Source organism: Phyllobates terribilis, unplaced genomic scaffold, assembly GCF_046119375.1.
Source record: "Phyllobates terribilis strain yellow unplaced genomic scaffold, ASM4611937v1 Scaffold_10__3_contigs__length_209671492, whole genome shotgun sequence".
NCBI classification, from domain to species: Eukaryota; Metazoa; Chordata; class Amphibia; order Anura; family Dendrobatidae; genus Phyllobates; species Phyllobates terribilis.
The window spans coordinates 111,834,774-111,853,888 of NW_027362770.1; positions in this window are offsets into that span (position 1 = coordinate 111,834,774).

The window sequence follows — 19,115 nt, forward strand, 5'->3', positions numbered from 1 at the left end:
TGGACTGGATGGAATCCTATATGGATTTGGGGAGGGAGACATCAAGGGCCTCAGACTTCGCTGCATTGATTTTAAAATTTGACCATGTAACAAAGTGATCTATTTCAGCCATAACAGCATGGATGGATATATGTGATTGAGTGATATAAACTAGGACATCATCAGCAAATAGAGAGCACTTGTACTCGGTGCCTCCCACCTCAATCCACCTAATATTGGGGTTATGGCGAATTGATGAGAGCAGGTGCTCCGTCACTAGGATGTATAAGAGAGGGGACAGAGGACATCCCTGCCTTGTCCCATTGGTGATTGTGAAAGGTGATGAAAATGTTCTGATGCACCCCCTGGGCCTTGGGACACCCGGAGCCGGACCCTTTTTGGTGGATGCTGGTGGTTGTAGTCTTCGTGGCGGCGACCCGGTTCCGTGGCTCAGGGTGGTCAAACCAGTGGCGGAACTATTTATGTGGTTTTGATGTTTAAATGTCCGACTACGCCACCCGTGGATTGCGGTCAGAGTGAACCGCCACTGCAGGGCAGACCGCTGAGGCTGGTGTTGTGGGTGCAGCAGAGCGTAGCATAACTCCCCACGGGAGGAGTATAGCCTCAGGGCAGTGTATGAGGAGGATGGGGGTGATGGTGCAGGGCAGCAGCAGTAACGACACGGAGTCAGTGATGCAGTCCAGGGCCTTTACTCACAGTTCTTATTATCCAGACCACGTCTGCAGGTAACGGCTGCCCACGTCATACTGTGCTCACCAGGTGAGGGGCTCAGACAACTCCCAGATAACTTTGGAGCGCTTCACAGGACCCCTTTGTCTGTGCTTTGTCTGGTCTTTCTTACCAACCCTTCTGTCCGGCTGCCTCGGGCCTCCTCTTGGTAAACTTGGCGCCAGTTTCCCTGACCCTATGTGGTGCCTTCCTAGCGGGTGTAGCGAGAGGCTGCGCCACATAAAATGTCACAGCCTCCGGTTTCTAGCTGAGGTTCGTTTCCTGCCTCCACTAGTTTCGGGGACCGGTCTCCCCCTTTGGCCTGACCCCTCCACGCAGGTGGATTCGGGCGTGCGGTGGCGACTCGCCCGTCCGCACCCCTGGGATCCCTTCATTCCTCGTTCCTGGAGCCTTCTCCGCTCCTCTTCCTTCCTTCTCCCTCTTCCAGGCCTGGGCCTCTGTTACTAGGCCCGCCTCCGGAGCAGAGCTCATGCAGAGCCCCTGCTCCCTGCCACTTCTGCTCAGACTTCTCTGCACTGAACTAAGATGGTGCCCACCTTTTATACTCCCTTCTCATTGCACCCAGGAACTGCTTCCTCCCTGCTCCTGCACTACAGGGTTCCCCTTCCTCAGTGTTCCCTCCCCCCACTCCAGCCAGGGACAGGGACTGTCGTGCCCATCTCAGAGGCATATTGGTCGCCCTGCCCCACGGCAATGTGGTGTAATGCATGCAGGTGTCGGGTCCTGATCCACACTCCATCCTTACCTGAGAGTGAGATATCACACCTCTGGGTGAGGTGCAATACCTCTGTAGCAGCCGAGCCCTCAGGGTGCTACATTTCCATTTATCTTCAGCCTAGGTGACGTATTGTGATACAGGGCCGTGATTTTGGCTATAAAAGGGTCCCCTAGACCCCTACCCCAAGCTTTTTAAGAGAATCATATATGGCGTGCCAGGAGACTCTATGGAATGCTTTCTCAGCATCCAACGAGAGTATCTAATTACAAATTTTTAACTGCATCTAGCCCAGGAAATACTTTGTGCCTAGTAGCAGTGTCTGCTAGTCAGCGGATTATCCCGGCTGTTAAGCAAGCTACACCACCTGTAGTTTAGACACTTAATTTTTTCAAAGGAAATGCTTCGGGACCATGGGATACTCAGTGAAGAGCATCAGGAGGCACCCCAAGGCATAGGGGCTGGGACTGGCAGTAGGATGCCTTGCGGTGGACAGCCGAGCTCGATCCTTATAAAAGCTTTTTAACTGCAGCAGCTTTAGTGGACGCTACTGGAGCTGGAATTACGCGGCTGCTGGCATGAGACTTGCCCTCCAATAGATCCTTGTAAATGGATTTAAAGTGTATTCATTCAAATTAGAGAGACAATTTAAATTAAAAAGCTTAGAGCTGCCTCCACCACAGGGGGGCTCGCTCGACCCACCAGCGGACAGGCACCAGTATTGGGAGAGGGGGGCTGGCCATCAGGGTTCACCGCGGCTCTGTCACAAACCCGGCGACACGGAGGTGGCACGGGCAGGAGCGGACTGGCCGTGTCGGCTTCTCACTTTTTGGATTTTAGAAGGGCATGACATGCCTATATCTGTGTCTCCCCCTCCTTTTACTCCTCCACCTCTTTTATTTTCGCATGACTATATGTACTTGTCACTTTTCCATGTGTTAGTTATGTCTTCTGAGCAGTTTGTCAGCTTTTGGACACCTTTGAAGGTGTTTTCTATGTGTTTCTATGTGTTTTTGTTTGCCTGCCATTGGTTTTAACGGTGTTCGAAGGTGTTCGACGAACAGTTCGACGAACAGTTCGGCGAACACACGGGTGTTCGACGAACCGAACCGAACTCGAACACTACGGGGGTGGCTCAACACTAGTGTTTATTTCTGTTAATGTTGATGATTATGGCTTACAGCCAATGAAAACACAAAAGTCATTATATCAGTAAATTAGAATACTTTATAACAACAGCTTTAAAAATGTTTTTAAAATCCGAAATGTTGGCCTACTGAAAAGTATGTTCAGTAAATGCATTCAATATTTGGTCGGGGCTCCTTTTGCATAAATTACTGCATCAATTTGATGTGGCATGGACGCGATCAGCCTGTGGCACTGCTGAGGTGTTATGGAAGCCCAAAGCCCAAGTTGCTTTGATAGCAGCCTTCAGCTTGTCAGCATTGTTGGCTCTATTGTCTCTGTTCGTCCTTTTGACAATACCCCATAGATTCTCTATGGGGTTAAGGTCAGGCGAGTTTGTTGGCCAATCAAGCACAGTGATACTGTTGTTTTTAAACCCAGTATTGTTACTTTGGGCAGTGTGAACAGGTGCCAAGTACTGCTGGAGAATGAAATCTCCATCTCCAAAAAGCTTGTTGGCAGAGGGAAGCATGAAGTGCCCTAAAATTTCCTGGTAGACGGCTACGCTGACTTTGGTCTTGAGGAAACACAGCGGACCTACACCAGCAGATGACATGGCTCCCCAAGCCATCACTGATTGTGGAAACTTCACACTAGACCTCAAGCAGCTTGGATTGTGGCCTCTCCACTCTTCCTCCAGACTCTGGGACCTTGATTTCCAAATGAAATGCAAAATTTACTTTCAACTGAAAACAACACCTTGGACCACTGAGCAACAGGCCAGGTCTTTTACTCCTTGGCCAAGGAAAGACACTTCTGGCTTTGTCTATTGGTCATGAGTGGCTTGACACAAGGAATGTGACACTTGTAGCCCATGTCCTGGATACATCTATGAGACGCTCGCATCCCTGGCCTGGGAAGATGGAGGGATACTTGGGGCCGGGTCCTATGGAAGGTGGAGTGCAGCTGTGGCCTGGACCCGTCCAGTGCCCAGGGCCGTCGCATTAAAAAGGATGTTAGGGCTATCAGGGTTGAGTGGTTGCTATTGACTACACCACCTATGGCACCTGGTGAAAGCCACCAGCGCTGCAGCAGTCCTCCGAGGCGGGATGTTTGTGGCAGCTCAAGTTGATACTATTCACCACAGGCGGAGCAGGGCCTCTGGTGCTGCGTGGTGTGGTGCAGAAATAACGAGTCCGGACGCCATAGAGGTCGACTTCCAGGGTTGTTTACTCATGGTGGAGAGTGCAGCTGCAAGGCTTCTCCCTGCTCCTCACAGAGTTCTGCGGTCACCAGGGACAGGGGTCTGACAACCTCTGAGTAATTCAGGTGCTCAATCAGGACCCCGCACCAGAGTGTTCCTAGACTTCATACTTAGTCCTCTCCTGTCTGTGTGTGTAGATAGGCCGCGTCTCCCTCAGGACTAAGCTCAGAAACAGGGTACGGGTGGCAGCGCCACTCCTTCCGTTACCCGTTGGGATCCTCAGGGCCTGCCGGGCTTCCCTGACTAGGACGTGGAGTAGCAAAGTCAGGTGTCGGGGGCCGGTACCCCTCTTGCAGCCGGAATCCCTCTTACTATATCAGATTAGCAAGGACAGGTGGCGTGTACCGCTCCGTCTGCATCCCCCTGGGATCCTTTTGCAGCGGAGCTACACTCCTAAGCTCTGGACCTTCTTGGTCATGGTCCATAACCGGGTTGAGACATGCATTAACTCGAACCTGCCCCCCGACCCAAGGCCAAGGTACGAGGGCCATGTCCCCATCCACTGCAGGTCCACACAGGATCCACGTTAAGGGAGGGAGATCACAATCAAAGAACCAAGAACCAAGATGGCTGTGTATTATATATGAAATATTAAGTGTAACTAAATGTGAGTCCTCCACCCTCACCCATTACATGGTTTCCCCTATCTCTTGGTTTCCCAGTCTCCCAATTCCATGTAGGGGCAGCACGCTAGTGCCTATTAGCCCCCTCTGGTGGGAGAAGTGTGGTGTTGGATGTGGAGGTGGGGTCCTGACCATTGCACCATTCTTACCTCGTAGGAGGAACACCACACCCCATTGAAGAGGTGCAGCATCCCTGTGGCGGTCGAACCCTCAGGGGCGCCACATCTGCATGTGGTGACTCTTGAAGTATTGACTCCAGCAGCAGTCCACTCCTTGTGAATCTCCCCCCAAATTTTTGAATGCCATTTTCTTAACAATCCTGTAAATGCTGCGGTTATCCCAGTTGCTTGTGCACCTCTTTCTACCACACTTTTTCCTTCCACTAATATGCTTGGATACAGCACTCTGTGAACAGCCAGCTTCTTTAGCAATGACTTTTTGTGGCTTACCCTCCATGTGGAGTGTGTCAATGACTGCCTTCTGGACATCTGTCAAGTCAGCAGTCTTCCCCATGATTGTGGAGCCTACTGAAACAGACTAAGGGACCTTTTTAAATGCTTCGGAAGCCTTTGCAGGTGTTTTTTGTTAATTATTCTAATTTACTGAGATAATGACTTTTGTGTTTTCATTGGCAGTAAGCCATAATCATCAACATTAACAGAAATAAACACTTGAAATAGATCACTCTGTAATGACTCATATGAGTTTCACGTTTTGTATCGAAGAACTGAAATAAATTAACTTTTTGATGGTATTCTAATTTTATGAGAAGCACCTGTAAATGCAAGGGGAGTATCAGGATTGAATAAACATTTCCCGGAGGTCAGTAAATGATTTATAATAATGAATAAAGCAAGACTCACCAGGTTGAACTTATGTGGATCCAGAGTGAAATGATGAAACACTGATCTTTGGTTACCTGACTACTGTGTCCTATTATTGGCAACAGCATTCAGGTGACTGGAACAAAATGTCTCTGCTTCTACTCTACGGCCTGTGTACTCTTCTGTGCATCAAGTTAGCATTGCAACACATTAAGCACCAAAATCGTCAAACACTTGGGTCTTTTAAATCTGGCTCAGGTGGCAGGACATGGTCTGAGTGTTCAGGTAGTCTGTATCTCTGACACGACATTACATAGATTCTACATCCCTGCTGCTCCAATGTTCCACTCTGAAAAATCTGGATCTACTGCTGCAGCTCTCCTATCATAGTTCAAGCACTGATACACAAGTGTTTGAAACATGGTGTTCTGGACATCAATATTCCAGCACTGCTACAGCTCTACATCATCATTATTTCAGCGCTGCTACGGTTCGTCAACATTATGGTAACAACTAAGCTATATCATGGTTTACAACTCTGCTACATCAAAATAACAACTCTGCTGCCTCATTTTGTTATCTCTGCTATATAGTTGATTACGACTCTGCTATATCACTTGCCATGGTTCCCACTCTGGTCCATCAGTTGTCCTCGTTCCAGCTCTGCTAAATCTGGTACACAAATGCCAACTGTATTATGTTACATAAAAAATGAGGACTTTGAGAATCCACTTTACCAGATGAGACCCAACAAACATTTTATGCTAGATCAACCGGGATTACAAAGAACATCTTCCCTTTTGGTCCGGTTAATATAATCAGAGTAGCTTACGTTGGAGACATGGGTGAGTATAGAGGTTATTTTAGACCATTAATTATCTAGTAGAGGATTTTTATTTTCCCTGAATAACCCCTTAATCACTTAAATAATCCAAAATTGTAGTTTAAACAACCACTCTTACATCAGCAAATATGGCTGTAGATAACTCACAGACAGCTCAGTTCTTGTCGAGGGTGATGTTCAACAGTTCATTACTCCTGTTGTGGTCTTGTAGGGATACCTAATTTTTTCTGTAACATTTCACCCTGGATTACAGCTGATCTTTGGTGGTCTCAGCTGAGAGGCACTATGTGATCACGTTCTTAGCATTATGTAGGCCCCAGAATTCTGACATAAATCGCTTTGAAAATGTTCTGCAATGCGTAATTTGGGGATTTCACCAAGCTCTGTCAAAATGGGTGGCAAGGGAGTGATGCCATAACTCATCTAATTCATGATGAACTGTGGTGTTCCTTACGTCAGACACCTTATTACAGTTTCTGGTAAGGTGCATGGATTTGCATAGCACTTATCAGACACTCCTGATTCAATAAGGGCTGTTAGGTGCTGCTTAATGAATCAGGAGCGTCTGACTCCAACATGCCTCCTTATCACGTCTCAATGAATTGAGCTGTAGTGTTTTGTTCAAAGTGCATGCAATTTTTCCTTAAAGCAGATGTCCACTACTTTTCATTTTTCATTGATGACCTATCCTGTGGATAGGTGATCAATGTCTGATCGGCCGGGGTCCGACACCCGACACCCCGGCAGATCAGCTGTTATCGGTGCCGCCGGCCAGAAGTGCTTACTTGCAGAGCTGACTGTCTTCTGGTAGTGGCCACGACAAGGTACTACACATCTTGTTAGGAATACTATAAAGAGAGAAGCGATCATGAAAGGACAGATCAGTCTGAGAGGAGAAGTGGAGGGAGCAGGAGCTCTGTAGGAGCTCTGCTCTGCCCAGGAGGAGGGCCTAGCCAGAGAGGCCCAAGACTGAAAAGACAGAGAGGAGCAAGAGAAAGGCTCCAGGAACGTGGAAGGGACCCCAGGGGTACGGGTAGTGCTGGAGGCCACCCGTACACCCGAATCTACTAGGAGGTGGAGGGGTCAGGTTGCACAGAGGGGACCAGTCCCTAAACTAGCGGAGTTCTTTAAGCCTCAACTAGGAAACCGGAGGCTTCAGTATTTCAAGTACTGTAGCCACAAGCCACATCTAATCACCATAAAGGTGGCAATAGAGGACCCAGGGGACAGAGAAGTCTTCTTCACCCGGCTAGGTCCGTGGCCACTGGCCTGAGACACTGGGTGTGAGGTGCAGGGAGATGGCCAGAAGAAACACACAGAAGGAGGTCCCATTACGTACTCCGGAGAGACCTGGGAGTTTGCTGAACCCCTCCCTGAGTAAGCACAGAACGCCGTGGGAAGTAACTCTAGTACTGGTAACTGGAAATCTAAGAAACCGTGAGTAAACCCTGAGGACTGCACCTTACTGTCTCTGTGATAATTATCTGCTCCATCCTCTGCACTACACCATAACAGCAACATCTACACTGCCCTGGAGCTAAGCTCTACCTGTGGAGAGCCAAACCAACTCTGCTGCATTCACGCCAGCTCCAGAGGACCTGCTCTGCAGCTGCGGCTCCCTTTAGCCGCATACCACAGGTGGCGTCACAAACATTATATAAAAACTATAAATCCCCTTTAAATATTCCCCTTTTTACTGACTGCCCTGGGTCCTGGACCGGGTCACCTCCACTGTGACATCACCCCTAGCAACGACCGGCCCGGCACCGAGTACCCCACGGCCTAGGGGGCACGTCACATCCACCTCCTATTGATTTGAATAGGAGGTGGATGTGCTGTACCAAGCCTCGGCTATTATCAGAAAGCGGCCAGCAAGTGAGCACTTTCTAACCGCAGCCGCCTACGACACCAATAACAGCTGATTGATGTTGGACCCCAGCCGATCAGACATTGATGACCTTTTCAAAGGATAGGTCATCAATGAAGAAGTAGTGGACAACCTTTTTTAGGGATTAAGTGATTAAACAAATAAGTATTGCTATTACAAAGCAACGTTTTAAAAAATTTTGATTAAAAAATGTGATCTTAAAATAATACGCATATGTTATCATAAAACATATACCCAGGCATTATTATTTGTCTCACTTGCATACTAGGTGCTCAGGCCCCTTCTGTACAAAACAATAATATAAGGAACTATAAAAATGATTCCAGCCGGTGTGAGCATCTATACATATCATCCTATGCTGACCTTTTCTAAGCAATCAGTAACATTTCAGTATATAAAAATCCTAAAAAGATATTGCCAAACAGCATATTGGTATGAAATACAAGCACATTAGATAGCTGACGTGAGTGTAATGTAACCGGTAGAGAGCAGGATTGAAAAATATTTCTCGTAATGATGATATATTTGAATTATAAACAATCATTAATAATATTTGTGCAACCTTCTGAAATTATAATGTGCGTTTCGATAAGGAAGGCATTAAATCTTATCTTTGCACAGATCTTCAGGTGTCCTGGGCTTTAATTAAAAAATATGAATACATTTTTCTTCCAAAAGGTGATTTACCTTATGAAAGCCTCAAAATGATGAAGCGAGATGTTCCATCCAATAGATCATCAAATGTGAACTATGAAACAAAGTAGCATTTGCCAGAGCAAGAACTTCTTTTAAGTTGTTTTGTGTCTGGTTTTATCTCAATATTTCCCTTATTTTTTACATTTAATTATGGAAATTTAACCCTTGCTGTACACAGGACAATGGTATTATTGGACTAGATCAAAGAATTTCCCTCATTTGAATTAAGAAGGAAATCATAAATGTGATATAAGTTGGAGTCTTATCTGTAAGACCCACTGATTTTTGGGGAAGAGAGAGATCATGAGGTCTGCATAAATCAAATTATTTGATTGTGGCCCATAAAGGAAAATGGGCTCTCCTCCTCAATCTTTTTATATCTATAGACCAAAAAGCTTGTGTGAATCAAAAAGACTGTTGTTTGCTGAAAAAAAGGAGAAAATGAATTTAGTTTTAGGCTCATACACATTAAAACCAAAGAAATGAGCCGGAGCATGAGTTGGTATACGTGCACTGCGTCAAATCATGTTTACACTGTGGCCATTTCACAGACAAAAGTAAATGTAAACTACGTACCCCATGTTACTTACATGTGCTAATACTATTTACTTATTTACTTACTATAGGGTATATGCTCAATTTGTTTTTTCTTGGGTTTTGTCTGTGAAATGGCCACATTGTGAACGTGCTCTTACGCAGTGCACTTATATCAACTTACGCTCCAGCTCATTTGTTTGGTTTTGCTGTATTTACTTCTACTCTGTACAAACAGGGGCATGGCCTTCTTTCTGAACTAGGCATTTATCTATATAGATTCCAATTGACAGGTAACTGAACAGTCGGGACCCCTGCCCTGCTTTGCCTTTATTCCCATTGAGGTAAGCTGACACAAGGTATGGTTTTAATACAAGAGACAGGCTAGGATTATTCTGACTGAGTTCACCTTGTTGTGGTGAGATGGCTTTTATGATTTTTTGATTAAAGTAGTGTTAACTAAGTACCCTATGTTATTTACATGTACCACTACTGTTTATATACTTACTATTGAGTATAGGGTCAATTAGTTTTTTCTTGGGTTTTGTCTGTAAATTGGCCACAGTGTGAACGTGTTCTTACACAGCGTACATATAGAAACTTATGCTCCAGCCCATTTCTTTGGTTTGCTTTATTTACTTGTATTTTGTAGAAACAGAGGTGTGACCACCTTTTTTGGGCTAGGCATTTTATCCATGTAGCTTCCTATGGACAGGGGGTTGAAAAGCTGGGGCACCTGTCTCTTCACATTGAGATCGGCGGACACAAGGAAAGATTTCAATTCTAGAGGCAGGCTAGGATCATCCCGATTGGGTAAAGTTTGTTTGGATGAGATGGCTTTTATGCTTTTTTTTATCAAAATAGCATTAACCAAGAACCTTATGTTATTTATATGTACTACTAATGTTTACTTATTTACTTACTGTAGGGTATATACTCAATTTGTTTTTACTTGGGTTTTGGCCATACACATTAGTTATCTGTCGGCCGAACAGAACTTTATCCGACAGTCAACTTAGACGACACCCTCAAACACAGAAGAACTCGATCGCCTGTCCGAGCGCTCCTGTGTCCTTTATGAGAAAACCACTGGCTGACATGTATCTCATGGATACAAAAATCACCAATCACAGTACAAAATCGGACATGTGTGATTAACATGTCTCGCAACTATCAGTCGGCTGGCGCCTCCATACAGATTAGACTGTAGGCCGAATCCGTCTATATTGGCAGATTCACACGACTTTAATATGTATGCGGGACCTAACTCTTATAGTCTATTATTTTATCAGTCCTTCTTGTTCTTCTCTCTTCTTTCCTGGTTTTTCTTAGCTGTCTTAAAGTGCTTAGCTAGACTTATAATCATTATTATCAGATCACTAGATGGTGGCCTGATTCTAAAGCATCGGGTATTCTAGCATATGTCTCCCGACCCTCCTTTATAATGCCCCATGCAGGAAGTCACATCCCCCGTATATAATACCCCATGCATATAATACCCCATACAGGATGTCACATCCCCCGTATATAATACCCCATGCAGGATGTCACATCCCCCCTATATAATGCCCCATGCAGGAAGTCACATCCCATTATAGTGCGACAAGCAGGCTGTCACATCCCCCCTATATAATACCCCATGCAAGATGTCACCTCTCCCGCATATAATGCCCCATGTAGGATGTCACCTCTCCCCCCCCCATATAATGCCCCATGTAGGATGTCACCTCTCCCCCCAAATAATGCCCCATGTAGGATGTCACCTCTCCCCCCATATAATGGCCCATGCAGGATGTCACCTCTCCCCCATATAATGCCCCATGTAGGATGTCACCTCTCCCCCATATAATGCCCCATGTAGGATGTCACCTCTCCCCCCATATAATGGCCCATGCAGGATGTCACCTCTCCCCCATATAATGCCCCATGTAGGATGTTACCTCTCCCCCCATATAATGCCCCATGCAGGATGTCACCTCTCCCCCATTTAATGCCCCATGTAGGATGTCACCTCTCCCCCCATATAATGGCCCATGCAGGATGTCACCTCTCCCCCCATATAATGTCCCATCCCCCCATAGTGCCCCATGCAGGTCCCCTATGGCCCGATACAAAAAAAAAAAAATCCAATACTCGCCTCACTTCTCAGCTGCTGCTCTGGACTCCACCGTAGCCGGCATCTTCACGCTGTGCGCTGTGATCGGTCAGGAGAGAGCGCGGTGTAAAAACGTCACCGCGCCCTCTGACCTGAAACGTCGCAGAGCATCAGCTGAAGACACAGGAGCTGCTGCGCAGGCACGGGGAGGGGTAAGTATGACACTGGGTGCCGAGGTCCTGATCGAGCGGGGGGAGGGATGGGAGGAGAGGAGAGGGGAGGGGAGAGGAGGGGAGGGGAGGGGTAAGTATGACGCCGGGGTCCTGATTGAGTGGGGGGAGGGACGGGAGGGGAGAGGAGGGGAGGGGAGAGGAGGGGAGAGGGGGGAGGGGTAAGTATGACGCCGGGGTCCTGATTGAGCGGGGGGGGGATGGGAGGAGAGGGGAGGGGAGAGGAGGGGAAAGGAGGGGAGGGGAGAGGAGGGGAGGGGCGTCACACTTGTCCTCGGGAGATAAGCGGCTGTAGCCGCTGATCTTCCGACGATAGCCACATGTAGGTCAGCGGCGCCTGTGATCGGGGGACTTATGCTGCGAGCAGCCGGCTGCATCTCCCGGCTGCATCGCCGCTGACCTCCGTGCCTCACATGAGCCGCTAATGGCCACCATGTTTTTCTGAAATACCGCGTCGCTGATTGGCCGCGGCCGGACCAATCAGCGACCCGGGATTTCCTGGACAGACAGACAGACAGAAAGACAGACGGGATAAGACAATTATATAGATAGATCAGACGTTCGACACCAGGCACTCCTACCGATAAACTAAAGCTCAATTCTTATCAACTTGAATCAAAGCTGAGCTTCAGCCCTATTACTTTCTACTAGAGAGCAGGGCTTTGAAATAGGAGATGTCACAGTCACTCTCAACAAAACTATTTCCTATACTGCACCCCAGAAAACTATTACAGCTGAAATATATGCTGGCTCATAACTGGCATTGATTTCATATTGTAGCACAACGACCGTTCGAAGATGGGCCAAGTTTATCAAGAAACCATGCTACTCTTTTTAAATGTGGCACATCCTACATTTGGGGATTTGGGTACAAGACTATTGTATGGAATTTACCTAAATGTCTTTTATCTGTGCACAAAAGACATTGCATTTTATGTAAATAAAGGATCATAAAAAAATCTTCTTGTTATTGGCTGTACTGTTGTCAGTTCTGCTCAAGCATCCAATGGATTACAGTATTTTGACTCAAGACAAGGTAACCAACAAGGACATGGGTATTAATGGTCATTGTTGAATCCAGTTGTGTGGCTTTTCAGCTGTTGTATAGATGTGTCCAAACCTATTTATCTACAGTGGGGAAAAAAAGTATTTAGTCAGCCACCAATTGTGCAAGTTCTCCCACTTAAAAAGATGATGCCTGTAATTGACATTATAGGTAGACCTCAACTATGAGAGACAAAATGAGAAAACAAATCCTGAAAATCACATTGTCTGATTTGGAAAGAATTTTTTTTTCAAATTTTCATGGAAAATAAGTATTTTGTCAATTACAAACAAGTAAGATTTCTGGCTCTCACAGACCTGCAACTTCTTATTTAAGAGGTTCCTCTGTCCTCCACTCATTACCTGTAGTACTGGCATCTGTTTGAACTTGTTATCAGTATAAAAGACACCTGTCCGCAACCTCAAACAGTCACATTCAAAACTCCACTATGGTGAAGACCAAAGAGCTGTTGAAGGACACCAGAAACAAAATTATAGCCCTGCACCAGGCTGGGAAGACTGAATCTGCAATAGGCAAGCAGCTTGGTGTGAAGAAATCAACTGTGGGAGCAATAATTAGAAAATCGAAGACATACAAGACCACTGATAATCTTCCTCAATCTGAGGCTCCACACAAAATCTCACCCCGTGGGGGTCAAAGTTATTTCAATAATGGTGAGCAAAAATTCCAGAACCACATGGGGGGATCTAGTAAATGACCTGCAGAGAGCTGGGACCAACGTTACACAGGCTAGCATCAGTAACACACTACGCCGCCAGGAACTCAGATCATGCAGTGCCAGATGTGTCCCCCTGCTTAAGCCATTATGCCCGTCTGAAGTTTGCTAGAGAGCATTTGGATGATCCAGAAGAGTATTGGGAGAATGTCATATGGTCAGATGAAACCAAAGTAGAACTGTTTGGTAGAAACACAACTTGTCATGTTTGGAGTAGAAAGAATGCAGAGTTGCATCCAAAGAACAGCATACCTACTGTGAAGCATGGGGGTGGCAACATCATGTTTTGGGGCTGTTTCTCTGCCAAGGGACCAGGACGACTGATCCGTGTACATGAAAGAATGAATGGGGCCATGTATCGTGAGATTTTGAGTGCAAACCTCCTTCCATCAGCAAGGGCATTGAAGATGAAACGTGGCTGGGTCTTTCAGCATGATAATGATCTCAAGCACACTGCCAGGGTAATGAAGGAGTGGCTTCGTAAGAAGCATTTCAAGGTCCTGGAGTGGTCTAGCGAGTCTCCAGATCTAAACCCTATAGAAAACCTTTGGAGGGAGTTGAAAGTCCATGTTGCCCAGCGACAGCCCAAAACATCACTTGTCTAGAGGAGATCTGTATGGAAGAATGGGCCAACATACCAGCCACAGTGTGTGCCTACCTTGTGAAGACTTACAGAAAACGTTTGACCTCTGTCATTGCCAACAAAGGATATATAACAAAGTATTGAGATGAACATTTGTAAATACTTATTTTCCACAAAAATTTGAAAAAAAATTCTTTCCAAATCAGACAATGTGATTTTCAGGATTTGTTTTCTCATTTTGTCTCTTATAGTTGAGGTCTACCTATGATGTCAATTACAGGCCTCTCTCATAATTTTAAGTGGGAGAACTTGCATAATTGGTGGCTGATAGTGTTGAGCGAACATGCTCGACACTGCTCGGTACTTGCCCGAGCATCACGCTACTCGGGATGTTCGGCGAGCACCGAGCATTTCCGGGTTACTCGGGCGGGAGCTCGTGTCTCCGCCCTGCATGTTTGGCGCTCTTTACAGAGCCAATGAACATGCAGGGATTGCCAGCCAGTCACTGTAATGCCGCAGCCATGTTGTTTGTGGGCATTACAGTGATTGGCTGGCCGCACAGCGTCACCTCGAGTATTTAAAACCGGCGCCGCCATCTTGGACACAGTCGCTCCGGATCAGACAGTGTAGGGTCAGCGCTGCTGATTTAGGGAGAGATATATCCTGCAAAATAGTTAGTGTAGGGTCTTTAAAGGCTGCCAGATCAAACAAACAGTCCTTCTCAGGACTAATATCCATCCCAGGTATATCAGGCAGGCAGGCAGGCTGTATAGGAGACGCAGTGGTTATACCAGCAAACGCTGCATTACAGTCCTGCGTGCTGCTCCTGTTGCTGAAATTGCTGGACTTAGCTCCAGGTCTCGGGGGCCAGGAAAAATCCTTTTTTTTTTGTCTAAATCCTCTTTTTTTTTTCCTCCTTCACAATGTACAAATACCCATCTTATTAACCTTTTGGTGTCCCCCCCCCCCCAAAAAAAAAAAAAAAAGTGTGCCTCTGATTTTTCAGACACAAATATATCTGTTGAAAATAGTCTGGTGTAGGCCAGAGAAATAGAAGTGTGGTTTTGCAGTTCTATGGGCCATTTGTATCTAAAAAAAACCAGTTTGAGTGTGTCGCTCACTGTTCAGCCGCAAATATATATATATTTAAAAAAGTCTTGTATACACCAGTAAATTATTACTGTGGTTTTGATGTTCCACGGTAAAACATCTCTATTATCCTGTTTTTGGCATTTTTTGCTGTATAAAAATAATAATAGTGTCTCCCTGATTTTTCAGACACAAATATATCTGTTGAAAATAGTCTGGTGTAGGCCCGAGAAATACAAGTGTGGCTTTGCAGTTTCACGGTTCAAACCTCTGTATTGTCCACTATTGGGCCATTTGTATCTAAAAAATACAGTTTGAGTGTGTCGCTCACTGTTCAGCCGCAAATATATATATATTTTAAGAAGCCTGGTATACACCAGTAAATTATAACTGTGGTTTTGCTGTTCCACAGTAAAACATCTCTATTATCCTGCATTTGGCATTTTTTGCCGTAAAAAATAAATAGTGTCTCCTGATTGTTCAGACACAAATATATCTGTTGAAAATAGTCTGGTGTAAGCCCGAGAAATACAAGTGTGGCTTTGCAGTTTCACGGTTCAAACCTCTGTATTGTCCACTTTTGGGCCATTTGTATCTAAAAAAAACAGTTTGAGTGTGTCGCTCACTGTTCAGCCGCAAATATCTCTATTTAAAAAAGTGTGGTATACCCCAGTAAACAATAACTGTGGTTTTGCCATCCCACGGTAAAAAATCTCTATTATTCAGGTTTTGGTATTTTTTTCCGTAAAGAAAAACAGTAGTGTCTCCTGACTGTTGTGACTCAAAAATATATCTGTTGAAAATAGTCTTGTGTAGGCCCGACATCCCAGTGTGGTTTCGCAGTTCCACGGGTAAAATCGCTGTACTATCCAGTTTTGGGCCTTTGGTATCTAAAAAAAAAGCAGTTTGAGTGTGTCGCTCACTGTTCAGCCGTAAATATCTCTATTTAAAAAAGTGTGGTATACCCCAGTAAACAATAACTGTGGTTTTCCTCTTCCACGGTTCTAATCTACTCTTTGTTACCCTTTTTCCATTGATAGTGCAAGTGTAAGCTATTTTACTTCATTTACAATGGGCAAGGCGCGTGGCAAGGGACGTGGAAGTGGACGTTCTGGTGATGGTTCGTGCAGAGGACGGGGACGTGGCCAAGGTGAAAATGTGCCACAACCAACAGCCACATCTTCTCACTCCCACTTCTTGACCAAATTACTAGGGAAGCACAGAACAACACCAGTATTGAGAACTGATCAGTGTGAACAGGTTATTAATTGGATAGCAGACAATACTTCCAGTTACCTGGGCACCACCACCTCCGGTCTGTCTTCCACACGGTCAACTCTTAGAAGCCGTGAGTCTCGACCGCATACTCCTCCTCACCCTTATGCTACTTCCTCCCACCATGCCGAGTGTCGTCAGACAGCAAGTGATCCCACACTTGGACACCCTGAAGAGCTGTTCACTGGTCCATTTCCATATTTGGGCCCCTCGCCTGATACGCTTGAAGTGGTGGAAGAGGAGATCCCATGTTGCGATGCCCAAATATTTGAACAGCCACGGCCACACGAAGTCGACGTTGGCAATCTGTCACAAGAGGTGGACGATGACGAGACACAATTGCCAGGAAGTGAGGAGGAGGATCGTGGTGTGCAAGTGGAAGAGGAGGAGGTGGTGGATGATCTAGTAACTGACCCAACGTGGAAGGAGGACATGTAGATTGAGGCCAGCAGCACACAAGGGGAGGGAGGCAGAGTACCCCAACAGGCAGGAAGAAGCAGTGTGGTGGCCGCAGACAGAAGGCAGGCAACCGTTCCCCGTAACACCAACACAAGGGACATTGCCAGAACAAGCGGTAGGTATTCCAGAGTCTGGAATTTTTTTAAAGACTGCTGATAACCCCAAAAACGCCATATGTTCCACCTGCCATGCCAGCATCAGCAGGGGTGACAAAACTACCAGCCTGACCACCACCAGCATGATCAGGCACATGGCAGCAAAGCACCCGACTTTGTGGGGCGAAACCCAGGGTCCACGACAAGTGTCAGCGGGTGTCACCACTGCTTCTTCCACTGTTGTGCGTGCAATAGAACCCCCTGTTGTGTGTGCAAGGCAATCCCCTGTCCATACTGCATGTAAAGATGCCCCCTCCTCTCAGTCTTCACTTGTTATGGCAGTTTCTCAAGAAACAGCATCAACGTCCACGTCCCACCGCAGTGTTCAATTGTCCATATCCCAGACCTTTGAACGAAAGCGGAAATTCGCAGCTAACGCCCCACAGGCCACAGTCCTAAATTCGCACATTTCACGACTGCTTGCATTGGAAATGCTGCCTTTTAGGCTGGTGGAGACGGAATCCTTCCGCAATCTTATGGCGGTGGCCGTCCCTCGGTTCTCGGTCCCCAGCCGACACTATTTTGCCCGGTGTGCCATCCCCGCACTACACAAGCACGTGTCCCAAAGCATCTGCCGTGCCCTCAACAACGCAGTTACTGGGAGAGTCCACCTGACAAAGGACACGTGGACAAGTGCTTGTGGCCAGGGACGGTACATCTCTCTGACGGCACACTGGGTAAACATAGTGGAAGCCGGGACCCAGTCGGACCTTGCGATGGAACACATCCTCCCACACCGAGGACTGCGGGCCCTATGTCAGTCAGAGTTGCCCCCACAGTGTACAGCTCCTGCGCATCCTCCTCCTCCTCCTCCTCCTCCTCATGTTCAGCCTCCATCTCAGATATCACCACATCAGTTACAAGCTGGAAGCATTGCAGCACTGCCTCAGCCAAGCGGCAACAGGCTGTGCTGAAACTCATAAGCTTAGGTGATAAACCTCACACTGCTTGTGAGTTGTGGACAGCTGTGAAAGAGCAGGCAGATCTGTGGCTGAGACCGCTGAACCTACATCCCGGCATGGTCGTGTGTGACAATGACCGTAACCTGGTGGCGGCTCTGAGGCGAGGTGAGATCACACACGTACCATGCCTGGCTCATGTGCTTAACAGCGTGGTTCAGCGGTTTCTTAAATCGTTCCCCGAGTTGCCAGATCTGCTCGTGAAAGTACGCCGCCTGTCAGCTCATTTTCGCAAGTCGGCTACAGCTACCACCGCCCTTGCTGTCTTGCAGCAGCGTTTGCAGCTTCCGGCACACCGACTGGTGTGTGATGTCCCCACACGTTGGAACTCTACCCTCCACATGTTGCAAAGGATTTGTGAGCAGAAGAGAGCAGTTGTGGAGTACCAGCTGCAACAAGGCCGTAGATATTCAGGTCAGACTCCACACATAAGACCTCAGGAGTGGACCTGGATGTCTGACATATGTACCATCCTGACAAACTTTGAGGAGGCCACCAAGATGGTGAGTGGCGATGACGCCATCATTAGTGTCAGCATCCCACTTGTCTGTCTTTTGCAACGCTCTCTGCATAGAATTAAAGAGGAGGCATTGCAGCCAGAGTATGATGAGATGGATCAAGAAGCCGTAGTGGGCGATTACACACAGCCCAGCCTCATCTCATCCCAATGTGCATTGGGGGACAATGAGGGAGAGGAGGAGGAGGAGGAGGAGGAGGAGGAAGAACAGGAGCTGCTATCATGCGTTGTAGACGGTAGTACCTGTACAAGTGTCATACCGTTGGTTCAGCGTCGGTGGCCTGAGGACAGGGGGGAGGAGGAAGAGGAGGAGGAGGAGAGCATGGTCAGTCGTCATCTTGGTGAGGAAACGGAAATCTTGCCCGTTTCCAGTCTGGCACGCATGGCTGACTTTATGTTACGCTGCCTTAAAAGTGACCCTTGCATTGTCAAAATGTTGGGTGACAGTCATTACTGGTTGGTGACACTTGTAGACCCCCGCTACAAGGAGAACTTTCACTCTCTTATTCTTGAGGTGGAGAGGTCTACAGAAATGGGGCAATACCAGAAGGCCCTTGCTAATGAACTCTTAAAAAAATTCCCATCTGAACACGCTAGCGGCAGAGGTCACAGTTCGTTGCCCAACCAAGGCGTACAGGCGAGAGAGATGCAACTCCAATCCAGCAGAGGCAGGGGAACACTGTTAACGTTCTGGGACAGTTTTCTGACACCCGCCCAGCTTACAGGACCT